General features: G+C 40.1%; 1 long non-coding RNA gene across 1 annotated transcript; it reads right to left on the bottom strand.

Annotated features, from left to right (window-relative positions):
- Positions 1 to 907: 907 nt before the first annotated feature.
- Positions 908 to 20735, bottom strand: LOC145428363 (uncharacterized). The gene is made up of 3 exons (XR_013908651.1): positions 20572 to 20735; positions 20404 to 20500; positions 908 to 1048 (listed from the first exon to the last, which is right to left on the bottom strand). It is a non-coding gene; the product is annotated as an uncharacterized LOC145428363 (long non-coding RNA).
- Positions 20736 to 21560: the final 825 nt, after the last annotated feature.

The raw sequence follows: 21560 nt of genomic DNA, 5'->3' as shown, positions 1-21560 counted from the left end.
CTGCACCAGGGTAACCCTCCGCCTACCCTGCTCCTGCTCCTGCTTTACAGGTGAAAATAGAGCAAAAGGACCGCTGAGTCTTTGACTTTATTTATTTTCTGCTGTGTTTTACTTGCATCTGTTTGAAAGAGTGAGTGAAAACACAAAAAATATTTTATTTTATGTGCTGGAATGTGTAGAAAATAGGTTTAAATGTTAAACTAATTTATTCAAGTCAGAGAATGTTGCATATAATAAAATGTTTTGCTTGATGCATAAAGTTAAAAGATTAAAACTGATAAAACAAGTTAAAAAAAGAGACTTTTCCATTTGATTACATTTTGTATGATGGATTATGTAGAAAAAGTAGAATTGGGCTGAAAGATCTATCACTTTATCACCTCTTCAGGTTGTAAATCGTGTTTTTAAAAAGTAACTAAGTAACTAAGTAACTAAGTAATTAATTACTTTTGAAAATAAGTAATCAGTAAAGTAACGGGATTACTTTTTTGGGGGAGTAATCAGTAATTAGTTACTGATTACTTTTTTCAAGTAACTTGACCAACACTGGTTATAACATGTTCTTGATACAGCATATTTTCATTTCATTTTGCTCTTCTTAATGTAACAGTACATTCTAATTATACTTTACCAGACTTAACCAAAATATATGTGCTTTCCTTACTTTGCTCCTGCTTTAAAGGAAAAAACCTTGGTCACTTCGACAAGTGTTTGTTATTCTATAACTGCATTTTACATGAAAAGTCTAGCAATCTCCTATGTGACTCATAAATATTACTTTTGTTTTAGAATTTTCTTAAAGCAAACATCAGCAACCCAAAATCAGCAGCCAAAACATTAAGTCTGCAAAGCATTCCCTTTCTCTCCCCAACAGAGTCAATTGTTTGTCCCCCTTTATTCATGCTAACCCTCATTCACTCAATTACACACATTCACTCAAAAGAAAAACAATTGTCTATCATTTTTGGTCTGGATTGACACGCGGCAATCCTTTTAGACCGGAACTCCCAGGTTCCCACAGGTGGCCTTCTCCTCAGCCAGTTGTAATCTGGAAAAGATTTTCAGCACTGTTAATTCAATCTTGCAGGCCTGCTTACAAAAAATGAGAAAAAAAAGAGAGCTGATTATTAGCTCATCAAAACACAAAACATAATCACCTGACAGGTTTTCTCTAAGTGCACTGTTACAATGTTAAAGGGCCCATGTTTACTAAAACCCCCTCTCTTTAAAATAAGAAAACAACCCAAACCTCACTGACACAATCAACCCATCACTCAAACAACAACCCCAAAGATCTTAAACACAGAAAATGTTGCTTATTAATCTATCGATATGTTATGGGAATTAGAACTTCAGGGCCACAAAAGTTTTGCTATACTCTTTGTTTGACTAATACTTAGTCTGAAATCAGACTTAAAATCACTCTCGCTGTTCATTTTCCCCACATCATATCTCGTTGGTTGGCCTCAGATTCCACAGCGTCCTGAGAGTCGAGGTCAACTGGCATAATTTCACAGAAAATCTTGTTAAAAGCCACACAATTTGCACACAGTAATGTTCCCCTTTAAGCACTTTAACATACTTAGATTTAGCATAAGATATAAACCCGTTATAACGTGTCCTCATTAAATTATAAATTTCTTGTCCAACTCTGTACTTCTGAACAGACCTGACCACCTTATTTAATTATCCTATATTTTACCATTATCTATTTTACCAACTAATTATGTGTTAACCTATAACGTTCTTCCGACCGCCGCATGTGGAAAATTGATCCAGGTCTGCTTTGGACCTAAAAATAACAAAACTGAGACATTTTCCTTATTATCATCAGTGCTTAAACGACCCACTTCTCTCTCTCCGGCCAAAAATACCAATTTATTTCATGTATTCACCTTGATAAATGTAAGCATGTTCCATCAAGTATTTTCTTACATGATGCTGCTGGAGTCGTCAGTGTTATAGTTCAGTTGCACTGTCTTTTTGCTATTAATTCTTCAAGTACACGGTGTTCTGTCTGTCTTCTGTCTTCATCAGGAGATTGACTGTCCTTTAAGCTTCTTCTCAGGATAAGGAGACAATGAGAGGTGAAGCTGTCGAATTTTAAGCCAAAGCCTGGCCTGTTTTCATCCCAATTCTGTTACTCTATGCTTTTGCCGCTGAACTCATGTTTTCAGGTTGAGAAGAATCCACCTGTATTGACACACTAAAACCTTCAATTAATATCCTTTTCATTTCTTTTCTCAAGACATCCATTAGCTTCATCTGCCTAGATTTTAACTCTTCTCTCTCTCTCTGGGTGCACACTTCACACACCAGCCAGTTTCCTTTTATGGTCATGCAAAGTTCCTGTCACACACACAGCTTCCTGTCACACAACTACACAGACTCATATTTTTCTGTTTCTCTCTTTCCTGTTTCTACAGGCTAATCGAACTCTTGTTATTTTAGTATTTACAGTCTCTAAACCCTCTGTAATTCTGCTAAGTCTTGATCTAAAAACAATGCACCCTTATTTCACAATCTTCAGCGTGCTCAGCAGAACTCTTTCGGACATCAGGACAGTTTTCCACACATGTCACCATTCTTTCAATTCAGTTTCGTAGCATCATCCACGCAATACTTTCATCAGCATGTTACACTCCCCCCAAAACTTCCTTAAAAAATAAAATAAAATAAATCGTCTCTCACACATGCACCAAGCCCTTTTTCTCTCAACATAATGTGCACCTTTCATTCATCCAAATAACAATTTTACACTCCATTTATACATTCACACATTTATATATAACAAAAGACTGCCACTAACTGCCAAGATAAATGATTTCCATTACCATATTACATCTTCACTTCATCTTCAAAACCTTAGTACCGGTACACTTAACTTTTCGACCATTTTAAAAGCCTCTAAGGCCCAGGTTCGCCCACCCTGCTGGTCAATCACCCCGCTTCGGGAACGCCCTCTCCAATAACGGTCAAATTTCTAGGCCCTAATTAATTTATAACCGCTTCCCGCGGCTCGACAGGAAGCTCCACCTCCAGCGTCTAAGTATCCCACTTGCGCCTTACAGCTTTACTTAAAGCTTACCTGTCAATCACATTAAATGGTCACGGCTGGGGCCGCGCCCCTGTCGGTCAAACCGTGCAATAAAAGTGGTGCTTGACCACTGATTATTAATGACTGTCCCTACCTGTCGCGGGTATCACCCAAATGACGCTGTCGTCGCAGGAAATTGCAGCGCGTCCGCCGCAAGATGGAGCCATAACATTCAGAACATTTTGCACCCCTAGAGAAACGTCCTACAATTTAAATAATTCTGGAAGCATCACTGTGGACTCTAACCGCCAGTTTGTTATCTGATGCCCGGGTCCCACCCTATAATCAATGTGGGAATAAAATTCCCTGACCAAATGTCCTAATCTAATCTCTTTTCTTGGCTGACGTAACGCACACATAACACACCAACTTCTAACATACGTCACAACAATTAAAAATCCACCCCAGTATTAACAACAATGAGCTTTCACCAAATAAGCCCAAACTTTACTTTTATTTATCCCAAATTACCCAAAATTATCATGGACATGTCACCTGAAATCTACTTAACAGATTTTATAATTTAGTTTAATTTCCACTACTGAGCCAATTTAATGGTAACAATCTTCAATTCAGTGGACAACTAATTTAGAATTCATCCAGTGTGCACAATTTTCAACAGGCTTGCGCTTACCTATTATTCTTTTAGACCGGTCTGTTGTCCACCTCGTATCAGATCGCACCTTAAGGTCCAAATTAGAACCCTCAGCCGCACAAGAATCCGGGTCACTGGCACCAAGTATTAAATTCTGGTTCTTTTGGATTCTTTAGGGCCAAGAAAGACACGGCTCAAAAGTGGTCTTTTTACTTTAAAAAATTATCTTTAATTTACATATTCTGGAATATGGAGACCTGAACACAAAACACACTTTCTAGCTGCAAAAGCACACTCTGCAAAAACATGTAATTTCCTGTCAGCCTACAACCTAGTTTTACACTGAAGTCTGGGCCTCTCATAAAACACACGAATCAGCATTCAGATTATATATTTTATTTCCTAACAGTGGTCTGAAATTATTAATTTTATTATTGCTAAGTTGTGAAACTGTAAATAAACAAATTTATTTAAACAGTTTCAGTTTCAACACATCACTCCCAGATTAAGATTTCACCAGTTTCATCTCCATAAAAGATGCAGAGCATCATGTTGAATTGTTGGACATGAACACACTGATTTCAGAACTTTTATACAGTTGTACAAGACATTCAAAGCTGAAGAACCTGGTGCTAATTTGTTTACGTATGCTATACTGATGCTATCACTATCCAGTTGTGAGTGTGTAGGCATCTGCGCCATTTACTTCAGGGTAAAGAGGAAATGATGTCCTTCATGAAGCCTCCTGATTGGCAGAGCTAACTCAAAATTTCGTCTTATTAGCTTAAAATTTTGAGATACCTAACTCAAAGAGAAACAAGCTTCCATATTTATGGAACTGAATGAGTCCCCAGCATCAACACTTTGTCTTGTGTTGTCTTTTGTCAACTTTGCTGTTTTGAATAGGAAATGATTAACATAAATATGGCACAAATTAATTAATTTTCAACAAAGCCAAAGCTGAACTATAGACCTTATGCTGCTGTAATATGCAACATAATATGTCTTTCTAAAGAAATATTTTAAGTTATAATATTTCAAAGTTTTTTAGAGTCCATTATAGTTCAGTTTGGATTATGCCTATTGTTGTATTGCCAGCTTTTATGATTGTTATTCATTCATTTTTACTTCAGTTTGAAAAACTGAAGTAAACTTTCAGTTTTACTTTCAGTTTGAAACACTGCAGCCAATGCATGCTTTTAACAGCATTGGCAATGTGTTTGGGTATTTAAAATTTTTTATTTTTTTTGTTATTTCTTGATTTTAAAACATCCCCTGAAAATGGATAGAGGATAGACTGAGCTGGAAACAAATGAAAAAGTTATCAATATCCAAAGACAAGATGTTGTTAAGGAGTTCAGAAAGGCTGGAAACTATTGTTCAAGACCACGTTAAAAAGTGCAAGAAATTCTGACTCCTTGGAACAGACTGGTGCACAGTACTATGTCAGTAAAAGAGTGAAAAGAACAGCAATACTATGCATTGACTACACACTGCATAGAAAACTGCATAAAAAACTGCACATAAACCTTCAGATAAGGCAATGTTCTTCCATGCTCATCTGGCTGTCTTGTAATTGTACAAGAAGGTGTAAATGCCATAAAAGACTGGAACTAATCTCCTGTGCCCTGTCAACGTTTACATACAAATAATAGGAAAAAAATAAGAACAGTGTATAAACACAGGCATGGGCTGCTCAAGTCATCTTTGAAGGTTCTTTGAAGGAAAAGAGATCAAAGGATCTTTGTCTGTTTTAGATGAGTTTTTATTTCACTTTACACAGAGGAGAAAAGTGAAAATACACAACTGGCTCAAACAAAGGCTGACAGTTTTATAAGTACGGGATAGAACAATTGAGAACATCAGAACCATAGAAAGAAACCTAAGCTTCCTTTTATACTTGATGTGTCTGTGTTAACAGATGGAGCTGTTACTGAGACAGTGAGCTCAGGTTGAATCAAAGAAAACCTGTTTCTAGCATCTAAAACAGCAGCACCGCTCCTGTAACCACCATTAAAACCTTTAAAAGCTAGTTCATTATCAAACACACCTTTTAGCTGCTCTATCCACCACTCTTTGTGTTACACAGCAAAAAAAAAAACCTGAAGTTGTATTACAATATGCAGATGTACAGTTAACTTATTCTGATAATATGTTTAAATTATACAGCTGTTTACATGATGCACACCTGCAGCAAACAGGGGTGAGTCTAAATCAGGGCATGAGGTGTACTAGACCAGATTTATTTTGAGGTTTTTCATGACATTTAACAGATCGAAAGTGAAATAACAGAAATCACTGCCTCAATTAAAGTGTGTTAATATTTAAAATATACAAATGAAAGCTTTTTTTTTTTTACAAGCCAATAAAAATGTACATGGGCTTGTAAAACTCTGAACCACTGACCTGAAGGATTTTAGGTTGGGCACAGGAATTATATAATATAATAACATCTTGTGTTCAGCAGCACAAAAACGTTGCATCAAAGCACAGGGCAAGGCTCACTTCTCTTCATTGTAACCACCACATTCTCCTTTAAAGGCTTACAGACACAAACTACCACATTCACTCATTGACACATTCACTTAAACATGCAGAAACACATGTACAAAAACTCATGAAGCCTTCTGAGAAGACAGAGTAAAGATTATTTTTATGCCTTAGTTTGGATTGCATATTTATCTTATTTTATTTGACTCTGAGTCCACTGGAGAGGATTTATATATTTTTGCATTTAAAAAATAAAATTAAATATGGCACAAGTTTTGATTTTTTTTTCTGACAAATGAAGCAGATGGTAAACAACCTTCCTTGAACAGGGCACAGACAAAGAGGCCAGGTTCACCTTAGGAAGGCTCACACTAGCTTGGGTGAGCCTTTTCCCTTACTGTCTCTCTGTGTTGCTTTTCAGGTTTGTGGTAGGCAGAGGTAATCAGTGCAGCTGGACAGGCTCCCAGGAGAGCTGACTATCTCAATCTTTGCTCTCGTTCCTCCCACCCAGCACTGTGCTATTTGTTCACTAGACTTCAGCCTGGTTATTTGAGGTTTTAGTGTACGCAGCAGCATACACTAAACATTTATCCTACTGCTGACATGATGAGCAACACAGCTCGTAAAGTTAATTATAGTTTTGATTCTTTTTGGTTAATGAAATTTTGTCATTTGGGTTAAATTTAATTTTTCCTATTAGCTGTGACTTATGTGCCATGACCATGAGTGAGATAAAGAGAAGGAAGTGACTTGGTAATTTATATCGAATTATAGAGCAGTGTGTGATTGGTTGATTCATCAGCAGCTTTTAACTTGGGTTACACATTGCTAATATAGGAAATTCCCCTTTTACCAGTAGCAAGAATGTTTAATAATTACTCCCTAAAGTCACAAAAGATGTCTTGTGATCGTGTGTTATTACCTTATACAAATTATTTTCTGGATGATCAACAATCAGCTGATTATAAATAATTAATGAATTTCATCTACTAGAAAGATAGCAACAAAACAAACAACAGACATCAAATTTTCAATGCTTACATATGGCCCTTCATAGAGCATGTTTGTAATGACTTCATATTCCACTAGATGGCAGCAAACTACCATTAGAGTTTGTTGCTCTCCTGTTCCATCTCAGAACTATAAGTACTAAATACCAAATCAGCTGTTTCTTTAAAAGTCTTCCTGACCCAACATTTACGTGCATTGTGAGTTTTTTGTCATTTTTAGAGCAGTACTGAGGATCATATATGGTATGTGTGGTATTGATGATAGTACACTGCATGACAAATGCACTGGACTGAGATTGAGTTTGGGTTGAGTCTGCTTTCTTTCATTCAGAATTAAGGCAATGGTGTCATAATGCTTTGATGCAGCTGTTTTGATCTCTGGTAGCAGAAAGAAGTATGCCGTTCTAATGAATTTTTAATGTTTGAAAACTCTGTCATCCATTCTAAACTAAATCTGTTACAGAAATGTTATCCAACTCCATCAATCTACAACTGTATGTGTAAACAGAAGTTGACATTATCCAACAGAATTCTTTTACAGCCAAAATAAAAATTTGTTGATGCATTTTCTACACTTGTAAGTAAGAAAAAGTTTCATTTTGGGATGTTTTGTTAATGTCGGAAGTGTATAACAATTTACATGTGGAACAATTTTGTGTGGTGCCCACAGAAACACTAATCGGCCACCTGTTGGTTAATGCAGGAAAGCCCAACAGTGGGGTTTTTTTTACCCCATTGGGCCCCTGTGATACTTTTCTGTGGACAGCCCACAGTCAAAACACAATGGGGCTTGCCCACAGGGCCTTATTTGGGCCTCACAGTGTGAGCCCCACAGTGCAGGTTTGTGTGTATGAGATTGTGCAGATAAGTGCTTGGTAGTGACATGTATGAAGGTGTGTGTGTGTGTGTGTGTGTGTGTGTGTGTGTGTGTGTGTGTGTGTGTGTGTGTGTGTGTGTGTGTGTGTGTGTGTGTCAGTCCAGTCACTGAGTGTTCAGGAGTCTGACAGCTTGGGGGAAGAAACTTTTTTGCAGTCTGGCAGTGAGGGCCCGAATGCCCCGGTACCTCTTCCCAGAAGGCATCAGGGTGAAGAGTGTGTGTGAGGGGTGCATGGGGTCTTCCATAATGCTGCTAGGTTTGTGGTTCACTTTTACACTCAGCTCTCTCTTCACCACAACAGACTGGGACAGCGTCCACATCACTGCTGCCGCAGCACCAATCCATCTGTCGATCTCCTGCTCCATTCTCCCTTCACATGTGAAAAAGACCCTGAGATACAAGAACTCGTCCCTAGGGATGGGTACCGGTATCGGCACCGGTTCTGACATAAACAGTAGTAACCAGACCGAAAAGCAGCGCACATTTCAGTGCTTTATTTCGGTGCTTTTTTTTCCCCGAGATGTCACACACTTTGAATTCTAGCCAATCATTTTACCTTTCCAAGGATAGTAGGCGGGCCCAGATACGTACGTTCTTTTAGAGCAGAGCTACAGATTAAAAATGCCCAAGGCGAAGCGGTCAAAAGTCTGGCTGTACTTCACAGCAAAAGATGCAAACTCAGCAACAAGTGCTTTAAGGTGATACTGTGCAAAGGAGGTAACACCTTGAATCTGATGGAACACCTGGCGACGCATAGCGGGGGTTTTTTAAAGCCGAGAAATGCACCGTATTTGATAGCTTGCTGCAAGAGCTCACACCGAGCACATCTACTGCGGGTGTGGTGCCTGTTATTGACCCGGAGTTAGCAACATCCCATAAAAATTATGAACAGAATCTGTGACAAAGGGCAGCCTTGGTGGAGCCCGTCACCCACCGGGAAAGAGTCCGACTTATTGCCAGGTATGAGGACCAAGCTCTTGCAACGGTCGTATAAGGATGGAATGGCTCATAGCAATAGGCCAGACACCCCATACTCCTGGAGCACCCCCCACAGGACACCCTCGGGGACACGGTCGAATGCCTTCTCCAAGTCCACAAAACACATGTAGACTGTGAGTATCCTTGAGAGGATGAAGAGCTGATCCAGTGTTCCATGGCCAGGACAAAAACCGCATTGTTCTTCCTGTATCTGAGGTTCGACCAACGGACGGACTCTCCTCTCCAGCACCCTGGTATAGACCTTTCCTGGAAGGCTGAGGAGTGTGATTCCTCTGTACTTGTAACACACCCTCCAGTCCCTTTTCTTAAAGATGGGAACCACCACCCAGGTCTGCCAATCCAGGGATACTGCCCCTGATCTCCACGCAACATTGTAGAAGCGTGTCAACCAAGACAGCCCTACAACATCCAGAGCCTTCAGGAACTCGGACATCATCCACCCAAGGGGCTCTGCCACCAAGGAGTTCTTTAACTGGTGGGTCATCCCTTTTGTCCCCAGACTCTACTTCCTCCACGAAAGACATGCCAGTGGGATTAAGGAGGTCCTCGAAGTATTCCTTCCACTGCCAAAGTTCCCTCTAAGCTGCGCACGTGCGCAATTGCGCACTGCTGGCACGGTCTCTGCGCACAGAAAATCTGCGTTGCGCACAAAAAAATCTAACCTGAATTGAAATTAAAATTAAAGCTTTAACAATTCTGTTTTGCAGTGTTAGTCAGTAAGTGACTGGCTGATCCCGTATGGGATTACAACGATGCCACCTTATCCCATAGCCAATAATGCGATTCACATTCGTACATGCGCAGCTAATCAACGTCGTTGACAGGCTATGACAGGTGCCGACACCGGTGTTTTAGCTAGCAAAGCGGCGTGGCTGATGTGGAGTGAAGCCACGTTAATGACAACGTGTACAACCATTGGAGATGTGAGCAGGACAGACGGAACAATTGACGGAAAAAGTTTGGACTTTATACCAGTTTTTAAATTGTGTTGATAGGCCACGTAAAACCAGAGTTATGAAAAAAAGAGCCCGTTCTCACTCCCGAGGCGTAACATGCTGACATTTTGTCACGTCCCGCGGTGTTCCTGAGGAATGCGAAAGGAGACCTTCCGCGTTCTTATGGTACGCGCCGGGTTATGGATGAAATCCAGTGGAATGACGCTCCCACGGTAATAGACGTTCCAGCCCTGTATTCCAGCCCTAACCATAACCTTATCCTGACCTTAACCAGGACTTTAATGATGTTAAATAGCGTGATTCCAAGGGATTTGAAGAAAAAGAGTGAACATGTGTAGATTGAGTCCAGACTGTCATGCGCCGCGGCTCACATGCACAAAAGGATCCAAGCGCAGACTCAAGCGCTAGCAGAAAATGACACTTTATTATAACAAAAGGCGACCTGGGAAAACCAAAGGAGCAAAACGAGGAACTAAAAAACCCGGGGAAACAATGACGCGACAAAGCTGGAATCGGGACCGTGGGAGGCTGCAACAGAAAGGGGGAGAAGATTACTAGGGAGCTGGGAAGCGGAGGAAACACATCAAAACTGAGTTAGACCAGTTGGCTTACGATTAGAGCGGGACCGTGGGAGCTCGGGAGGGAAGTCCATGAGAAGGAAATCCGTGGAGGTAGTGGATGGGCCAGATGATGTACAGATGAAAATATATGCAATGTTTGGTTTTCTTCCTGAATACTATTGTTGCTTATATTTAGTGCTGGAAGAAACGGTAAAAATGGCATTTTATAAGGAAAACACTCGAAAGCACTCTCCGCCTGTGAGAAAAGCCAAAACCAAAAAACCCCACCCTTTCCTATTGGTGGAAAAATGAACCATGTCGACCTATCAAAAAATGATATGGCAACATGGCATTTAGTTGTTTAGGACGGGGAAGTTTTGGAGTGACGGCGGTGTTTTGAGATGTGAGACATTTGCGACGTTTAGCGCAAATCTTGTGTAGTTAGTGTGTAGTGTAGTCAATAGTTTTTTTGTGTGTGTCAGAACAATGAGACGACTGTTGAATGTTACAGGTGTTACAGCAGTGATACATCTCCTGTTGTCAGGCCTGCAGGTATTAGGCTGTTGTTCTCCTTTATCTCATAGTGGACAGAAAATTTTTTTTGGAGTGGCACAAATAATTTGTGTGGCATCAGATTTGATGCAGAACAACTGATTGTTCTGTAAATAGTTTGAAATGTTTATTTTAAAAAATGCCTTGGCTTCATTTTTAGGTAAACAGCTGCAAAAAACTTTGCTGTTTGCATAACTCAGTTACTTTTTTGAAGAAGTAACTATATAATTAATTGCCCAACATTGATCATTTAAATACTATATTTTGCAGACAGAGAGTTACAGGACTCTCTCCCAGACCACAGACTCATAATACAAGTCAGAGCTTTATAAAAAATAAAAATAAAAAAGAGAAAGTTGTGTTTTCAAAATTGGAATTCAAGTTATTTTTACTTCCAATAGTGTTAACATACTACACAGGTCAAGAACAAGGTTTTTATTAATTTTCATTGTAAGTGGGCTAAAGCAGTTAATTAAAAGTAGTCTAACATAAATGTAAATGCTGTAATTTGATTATTGTAATAAACCATGTAACTTGGATGGATTTGATGCTGGCGTGACCACAGTGCTCACGTCTGCTGTTGCTCAGTGGTCCAGGGGACCGCTCTGGGAGTTTGTGTGTTCGCTCAGACACATGAAAAATTAGAGGGAACATTGTCCACCGCCAATCAATTTTCTCAGTCGAAGTCAGCAGTGCTCCACCAGCACTTAGGCAGTCCGAAAGTCTTTTTCCATGGCCTCCCACACCCGAGTTTTTGCTTCAGCCACTGCCTGCGCCGCATTCCGCTTGGCCTGTCAGTACCTATCAGCTGCCTCCAAAGTCCCACAGGCTAACCAAGCCCGATTACCAATACGGTGCAATTACCACACCAGACAGTGATGAAGCTGCTCAGTACACTCTCGATATTCCCTCTGCAGAAGCTAGTGAGAATGGATGATGGGAGATGGGCTTTTCTCAGCTTCCGCAGGAAGTAGAGAAGCTGAGGAGCTTTCTTAATTATGGAGCTGGTGTTGAGTGACCAGGAGAGGTTTTCTGCCAGGTGAAAACCAAGGAATTGGATGCTCTTGATGACCTCCACAGAGGATCCATCAATGTTAATTAGACAGTGATCTCTCAGTCCTCTACTGAAGTCAACAATCATCTCTTTTGTTTTGGCAACGTTCAGAGACAAGTTGTTGACTCTCCACCAGTCCGTTAGCTGTTGCACCTCCTCTCTGTATGCTGATTCATCGTACTTGCTGATGAGACCCACTACAGTCGTGTTATCGCCGAACTTGATGATGTGGTTCAAACTGTGCATTGTGGCAAAGTTGTAAGTAGGATGAACAGTACTGGGCTGAGCTCACAGCCCTGAGGGGCTCCAGTGCACAGTTCTAGCAACTTTGATCTAATCCACCTTTTCTTTGCGTTTCACTGGCACTGCAATACAGCTACAATGAACTCCTGAAAATCATTTGGAAGCCACACCAACTTTCAGCAGCTACATTGATCCTTCTTGAAGTCATCAGACCACTCAGGCAATCGTTGGCACAAACAAGGCAGCAAAGAAGACATTGTGAGCAGAGTCAGAAAAGAGGCCAATGGACCAACAAATGCAGTTGGCTAAAGAGTAATAGATTTAAACCTCCACTCCCCTTAATCTTTATAGCTAATGCCTGTTCATTCCAGAAACTAGAGGGACGAAAATAGACTCTGACTCACCTTACGGAGGATGTTGACCAGGTGCTGTGACATGATTTTAATGGAAAACAGCTAGACGGCACCTCATTGCCTTCACTGTTTGTACTGCATGCTCTGTATACCTGACCCGGTAATCAAAATCAAAAACTGCTCCTCTCCTCTACCTTTCTGCACTACCTCATTCCACCTCAAAGTCTCATTCGTCTTTCCAGTGGATACATCAAACACCTTCTTTAAAATTTACCTCACCAGAACTTTGGAAATTCTTCTTCAATTTTCACAATTTAATCATTGCTTCTGCCTTCACTTGCTTCCTATTGCAGATTTCTAAAGTTATTCTACAGACTAACATTTGATGCTGTCTAGCTACATTCTCCCCTGACACCACCTTGCAGTTTCATATCTCTTTCAGATTGCACCCTCTGCACAAGACATAGCCTGACTGGTGAACCTTTTCTCTATTTTCATATGTCACCCTATGTACACTCCCTTTTCTTGAAGTGAGTGTTCATCACAGCCATTTCTATCCTTTTTGCAAAATCCACTACCAACTGCCTCCTTACCATTTCTCTCCTTAACATCACACCGACCCAACACTTCCTTATCACCTCTGTACATGTCTATTGAAGTATGCTCCTAGAGTGCTTTCTAACTAACATTCACACTCCAATAGAAGCTTGGAGGTTAGTGTCTTGCCCAAGGGTATTTGGCATGCAGCCAAGTATCAAACTACCAACCTTTTGATTAAGTAGTTGACCTGCTCTACTTCGTGAGCTATAGCCATTCTTCTTCTGGAACATGTGTTGCAAAGTAGGTTATGTTCACAGTATGTGTTACCATTGCGATATTACCTGTAAGAAGTGAACCAACTTCATCCTGAAAGGTTGATTCTGTTCATCTGGACGGAGGAGCAGTTTTCGATTTTTTCTTATCGAGTCAGTGTACAGAGCTGCTGGTCCAGATGAACAGAATCTTAATTTGAGTTAACTCAAAAGTTACCTGGATATGATGTCATTCTGCTTCAACTTCTGGAGCTGTGATAGCTAGACAGTGATGTTGACATTTATTTAGGAAAAAATATTCCCTTTAAGGTTAGCAGTATGACCTAGGTTGCCTTCTTTTTGAGAAAAGCTACAGTTAGGTCAGAATTTGAATTTTGTAGGATGCAGCACTCAGAAAAAGGCATCTATACTTTACAACAGACTAAGATTTACCATCTTAAATTGCATATAAAGGCACACAATGCTTTTAAAGGTTCTCTGTATTAGTAAAACACTTTAATTGTTTATACAACTTTGCCCTCTCTAGGATGAGTACAAGCAGTGAGACAGAAGATATTTGAGGTCACAAAAATAAGGTGTTTGACACTAAACAATGATTTAGTGTATGGAGAAAGAGATTATATTATTTTGAGGGTGAAAGTCCTATATTTTCAAAGGTAAGCATGAAATATTGTGTTTTTGTCCTTGTAATAACAAAAATGTAGTAATACATTTAAAATCCATCCATCCAAATGTGAACCTGAATGCTGATATTTAATACTGACCTGTCAGCCTGCTTTCCTTTAGCCTGCAACTTTCTGCTCCTTGTTTTCATTGAACAGTTAAGGAGTTGTTTAAGCTATGATTTTGCTTTGTTTTCCTCAATCATTTGGGAGTCTAGGGCAAAAGTATGCCTTTATTTTAGTAGTTATCAGGGTTTTCTTTTCATTTTTTGTGTTGCCAAGTGTATTTCATTTATTGAGCACCTTTCAGGGTTCCCAAGATGCCTTTACACATCATGCTAAAATAATTCTAAACACATGAAAAGCATGATGATGTGAGAGTGATGCATCTTCACACACCCACTAAGCATACCCTGAATTACTGCTTGTCTCAGTTGGAGGCCATTTCTGGTAATTAAAGCTCAAATTTTTTTCCCAGAATCTGCAGATCTTATTTTGAGTAAAGCTGGAGGAGGGATTATGTGTTCTAATTCTGATGACGCTTAATTCCAGTGTTTAAATAATACAATGTTCAGCCTGGTTGAGGCGTTACAATTTGCTGAGTAAAAATGCCAAAACTTGAATGGAATATGCTTGAATCAAAGCTGTGTATCTTGGATGATGTGTTCATAAAAATATTTAAAAGATGCTGCAATAAAAACTTGAATTCAGAGCATATAACTTTCTTACAGCTTGAACGAACTGGATTATTTATTTATTTATTCCTATTATTAATAGCAATGCTATTGATCTGCACAAATTCAAATGCAAAGTGCAGAATATCCAAGCGAGTTGATGGGAGATGCCAGACTGATGTTACTACTACTACTAAAGTTAGGTTGCTAGGATACAATGACAGACTGGAATGAGAGGAAGGGGTGTTGGGTGCTAGTGCGTGTTGGGGGCTGGGGACTGGGGGTGTGAGACTGAATCAGATGGTACTTCCACTGAATTCTTATTACAAATCAAGGACAGACAAAAGGAGGTAGGTAATATTTAAAAAATGAGGCTGAAAGCAACAGAGGGACTGATAGAAAGGAAGAGGGTGGAAGCTTGTGAAGGTTTCTCCTGACAGTGGAAAGGGGAGTATAGGTGAGAAAAGAAGGAGGCAGAGGAGAGAAAATGTGTGCATGTGTGTGAATCTGAAGGTGTGTGGGAAAACTCCAGGGAATGAAGAAGGAAGAGAAATGTAGGCGGAGAAGAAATGTGAAATCAAGATGCAACGGTGTATAAGAGAGAGTGGGATACAGGACGTGGTTAAGAGTATATTACACCCAATCACCGATGTGATTGATGAGCACGTCCTATCAAAAGGCATCCCATGCAGCCACGAGAGCTTTCAAGAGCAAGTAGTTTGAAATTGGATGACTCAGCAAATCCACAGACTATATTGGATTGCTACAGTTTTGAATCCTTAATGTCAGGGGTTTTCCCCTAACAATATGAGTTTATATCTTTTTGCAGGGACTTGGCTGTAAGGACTGATATTGATATAATATCAGCATATGTACAACTAGCAGCCATTTAGCTGAGATTAGCTATTTCTCTCTTGATTTGGTCTAACTCTTCTTTACTTGAGGATAAAAAATATATATATCCTTTTTATTTAATACAATTTCGTCTTCATGCTACTTTATGGGCTTTGTGGTCAGAGATATTAATAAATAAACAGCTAAAATTTTTAATGCCTAATCTTCATTAGAGAAGGTTGTAGATACAAAGGCAACCAATTAGGTTTTCATTAAAGCCTAAACACATTTACAAGAAAGCACAGGACACTGCATGTCTTCCATGGTCACACTGGATTTAAAAAAATAATAATTTCTGAATTAAGTGTTGCAGTGACTGTTGCCAGCAACCTCTATATTCAGGAGACCTTAAAGCCAACAAGTAGTCCCATCGTGTCTTTGGTGTTGTGCAGTTCCATATTTTAGGAGATGCCTTTAGTTCTGAAGCCTACAATAGTTACAATGTAGCCCTTAATAGATATAAATCAACCTTTATTTCCCATGAAGAAAGGATTCCTACTTTTAATTCCTGCTGTGGCAAAAGATATTGATATTGGACATAAATCATCCAGGTGTGTTTTCAACACTGGGTCACACTGAGGAACTTTTGCTCAGTGCATTTACCCCTGTTATTCAGAACCAAAAACCTTCAGGGGTTAGTAAGCTCCAAACAAAATGCGGGGTTGTCAGCTTCCAACCACAGTGTGACACACTTGCCGCACTTCTCACACAGACTGGCCAGATACACAAAGGGAAAAGTGGAGAGCTTCTTGTTTTGTTTTTACAGATTTTTTTTTCATGATTACTTCCTTAGTTTTTCCCACATACAATCAGTTTAACACCATGGATACCTTCAAGGAGAGTCTATACACAAGTGTATCTATTATCCCCACTTGTGGGATTCATTATGCTGAGACTACAAAGGCATGAAAAACCCTCTGGACCCTTGGGGAGAGATCACAGAGGCAGTGTGATGCAGCCTAGAGGAGGCTACAGTGGTTGGGTCATTTGGGACATTCAGGCGTTATGCAATGACACAGACATGCTGCTTTGTTTTAAGAACCCCCTAGCTTACTATACCTACATTTACATCAATGTCCAGTACAGAATTTTGATGACTGAAGCAAACAGGAATGTCTACAATCATCCCACAAGACCTGGATATAAAGAAAAGTATCCTGAAAATTGAAGAGCAAGGCATTTATTGTGTTTGGCAATAACAGATCAGTTTGCTTTGAGCTGATAGGAAGACAACCGTAACTTAAAAAAAAACACCCCTTACAACCAAGATATGGTGAGGAGAATCTCACACAACACATCAATCCCGGACGCAGATAAACTACCACAGCAGAAGACTGCACCAAGTTCCACTGCTGTCATTTAGCAACAAAAAAATAAGATTTCCGATTAACCTATCACCGCTAAGTGCATGTGTTTGGACTGTGGGAGGGAACCCGGAGAGAGTTCACATGAACACGGGGAGAACATGCAAACTCCTCACAGAAAGACCCGGCTCTGATGGTAGAATTGAGCTCAGGACCTTGTTGCTGTGAGGCAACAGTGCTAACCACCTTGTCATATAATCATCTCTGTATGTATGTAGCAGGGCAGTGCTAAAAGAAAAACAAAAACAGGTACTAAAACAGCAGTTGCTTTTTTTAAATTATGAAAAAATGTTTGAGTTTAGCTTGTACAAGTTAGTGAAAAGTAAACAGGTGTGCAGCCTACTGTACATTTACCTCTAAGTGCACTGTCATTATCTTCTTACAGTAGTATCTGTAGCGTCTCCTCCACTATGTAACCAGCAGGAATCCTTATTTTCAGATAAGGATTTAACTGAGTAGTTTATTTGGCATTATTGGCCTCACCATGGGTTTTGTGGATCTCTCCATAAGTTTATGTCATAACCTGGCTACACCCTATAGCATCCACCGTTTCCTTAATATGACAATATAAGATCTCCATTAAAGAAATAAATGTGTAAATCTGCACCAGACCAAAGGTACAGAAGATTATATCAGGCTATCTGCGTATTTTTAGCTCTGCTGTTGGAGATCTGAGCTGATATCTACATTATTGCACAGTATTTTGTCAAAAAGAAACAAAACTGAAAGAGATACACTGGTTTGCCAGAAAGAGAGTGTGATAAATAGACCCAAGACAGAGCAGAGAGCGAGTGAATTAAGCAAAGTAGCAGCATGCCTCTAACCTGAGGGCAGAGCAGAGTGCGATATTCCCATGGCTACTATTGTGATAGACACTGAAACCAAACCAGACAGGGGGCTGCTTAACACTCAGCATCAGACCCTCTTTAATCTGACAAAATACAGCCTAGCCAAGAGCTCGATGGATGGATAAGAGTGCACACACATACACGCACAGATGCACAAAAATCAGGATGGCACATGTTCGTACACTCACTCGCAGACTCCTCTTCACAGATACAGCTCTGAATCCAAAATGAGGATAAATATTTGATAAGGAATGCCTTGTGAGCTGAATTTGCAGACAAATCACGTTGCTTTCTGTGTCCATGGAAAGAAAAAAGAAGCTCCATACTCTTTAAGAGAGGATCTAGGTCAAATACACTGTAGCTTCTCTAGGCCTCTCTGTCTGGTTCCAGACCTTCATGCTGAGACTACTCGATCAATCAGCAAAAACACCTTTCATTCTTTTTTAGAAGCAGGGGCACCAATATTCTTTGACACTGCATGTCAAAAGTTGTTCTTTATTAGTTTATATATTACACTTGCTGCATACATGAATATTTGATTCGCAGCGGAAATGTTATTTGATTTAGTATTGCTAGTTCCAAAAGGGAAGCGAAGAGAAACAGATCTGAAAAAAAAAAATCACAATGTAGGAGCAGAGAAATTTCAACTTCAAGTTCCAAAAATGCTGGATGTAACATTTCTGTAGTAAATTCTTGTTACTGCTAGACTCATTATACTGTCTTTGTAAAGGGGTGACTACCAGTCTTTCTTTAAGACTTTTATAGAATGGGAAAGATGAGTTATGTGGGAATGGAATCTGTTAGACCACAGGATGCAGAACCTTCTTAGTGACAACTAAACAGTCTTAAAACTATTCATAACTTTATAGTAATCATAGCCATGCCTCATCAAGTGACCTTCCACTAAAATATTTAGCCACCTTACCTGTTATCTTGTTAGCAATGGTAAAGTTATGAAGAATCTGAGATGTTCTGAAGCTTATCAATAATGTCTGGACGCATGCTCGGTCATCCATGTTCTCATCCATCACATCTAAGTCTTATTATCTAAGCCTGGGACGTTCTGTTTGCAAATGGAAGAACGCAGTCTTACATATTTGTTTAATATTTGCGTTGAAGGACATATCCTGGTCAAAAATGACTCCAAGGTTCCTCACAGCGTTACTGGAGGCCAAGGTAATGCCATCCAGAGTAAGAATCTGCTTAGATACCATATTTCTAAGCTTTTCAGGGCCGAGTACAATAACCTCAGTTTTATCTGAATTAAGAAGCAGAAAGTTAGCGGCCATCCAGGTCTTTATGTCTTTAAGACATTCCTACAGTTTAACTAATTGGTGTGTGTTATCTGGCTTCATGGACAGATAGAGTTGGGTGTCATCAGCATAGCAGTGAAAATGTATTCGATGTCTTCTAATGATACTGCCTAAGGGAAGCATGTATATTGTAAACAGAATTGGTCCTATAACTGAACCCTGTGGAACTCCATAATTAACCTTAGTGTGTGAAGAGGACTCTCCATTTACATGCACAAATTGGAGTCTACTAGATAGATATGATACAAACCACTGAAGCGCAGTACCTGTAATACCTACAACATGCTCTAACCGCGCTAATAGAATATTATGGTCAACAGTATTGAACGCAGCCAGCATCCCTACTTGTACTGACGTGCCTGCTCTTTCAGATGAGCAGAGCATGTGTCTGCATAATCTCCCCTAATGTCCCTTTTCCAAGGGAAAAAGAAAAAATTAAAAAAACCCACACACACTGCCATCTCCTCCAGTCCAAGGGTGAAAGTTGGGCCCGGCCGAGCTGCATTGGTTGCTCCTCCTCCACAGCAGCCCCCCTCGTCTCTGGGCTCTGATCCCCAGAAACGCACCCCGCATGGGGTCGTCGGAAACAGAAAGCTTGCTCACCATATTCCTGCATGTGGTCATCCTAACACACATGGAAATGAATGCATCCAATGATTTAGGCAATTCTCTGGGGGTTAATTCCCATTTCAGATCCTCATTGAGGCTTTTGAGGAAAGTCCATTCTCTCCCAACCCCATGTCCTCTGCCAATATCCAAAAGTCAATTGAGAAATCAGCCATGCTTCTCTTACCTTGCCAAAGGTTGAACATTTTGTGTTCAGCTGCATCCGGGCTCAAGCCTTTGCCAAACAACAGAATTTGGCAAGAAAGTCATTATAGGATAAATCAGGGCGAGCCTTTAGTACTGCCTGAGCCCACTTCAGTGCGTGACGCGTCAACAGCTCCACCATAAAATACATTTTTGAGCTGTCTGAGGTATAGGCTTGGTTCGGCTGGCGAAACACAAGCGGACATTGAGTAAAAACTCCCACTGTTTTGTCCAACTCACCCAAGAACTTCTCTGGGATCGGTAGTGGATGTTCTCATGGCTAGGAGGGCAGCAGGTCTCTCAAGTAGGCCAAAGCAGGACCCAAATGCAAGACTGCCTGTGTAGAATACAGTCCATTTATTCACAGTGCAAGAATAACAAATGGTGCTTCCGTGCCATGACTTCTACCTGTGATCCGTGAGTATTTCCGCTCCCTTTCAGTGTCTATGTAGAAGTGTGTCCAGCTCTCTCCACTCGTTTCTCCCAACTCTACTGGAAACAACAGATGCTGCAGTGAGTAAACTTTATATGACCGGCCATCACGAAGCACTTTTACTTCAGTAGTGGGGGAACTGACTGCAAAGATCCAGCGTCAACTGAAGCTCAGCTACTCTGTTAAGTAGCTCCCTTGATGAGGCTGATCAGCAACAGGTGAGTGTGATTACTCCTCAGGTGTGGCTGGCTCCACGGCGGGAAAAAGTCTCCAAGCCTGGTGCCGCAGGAAAACATTGATACCACCACACACACACACCAACATGTAAAGGAGGAAACGAGGGACCGGGAGTGAACAACAACATAGACATGGCAGGTCGACCAGCGGACTGCAGACCATGCAATGAACTGACGACCATGAGCTTTAGAATAGAATAGAATAGAATTCAACTTTATTGTCATTGCACATGCACAGGTACAGGGCAACGAAATGCAGTTTGCATCCATCCAGAAGTGCTTTAGTGATATAGATATATTACAATATATATTAGCAATAATATAGATATGTGAGTATATTACAGAAATGGGTCTATTATGGTATGTTATAATGTACACGGTATGAAGTATGTTGTGAATATTCTATAACTATAAGTATGTACAGGCTGTAGTGAGTACAAGCTATGTACAGGATATGAACAGGATATAAATATGAAAAACTATACAGAATATGAAATAAATAACTTTACAGAATCTGGGATATACAGCTATACAGAAATGGGAACTATGCAAGTTGTAAACAGTTGTAGGATTAAAGATTATTGAATGTACAGAATGATTATTTACACAGAGCTATACAGTAGTGCAGTTAAGATAAGTGAGGGTGTAGATAGTTTCTACAGAGGCTATATAAAGTGCTAGTGGTTGTGAGTGGTGGTTCAGTCCATGTTATTAGCCAGTTATGATGT

The sequence above is a fragment of the Astatotilapia calliptera genome, chromosome 4, assembly GCF_964374335.1.
Source record: "Astatotilapia calliptera chromosome 4, fAstCal68.1, whole genome shotgun sequence".
Classification (NCBI taxonomy): Eukaryota; Metazoa; Chordata; class Actinopteri; order Cichliformes; family Cichlidae; genus Astatotilapia; species Astatotilapia calliptera.
This window is presented reverse-complemented; position numbering and strand designations above follow the sequence as displayed.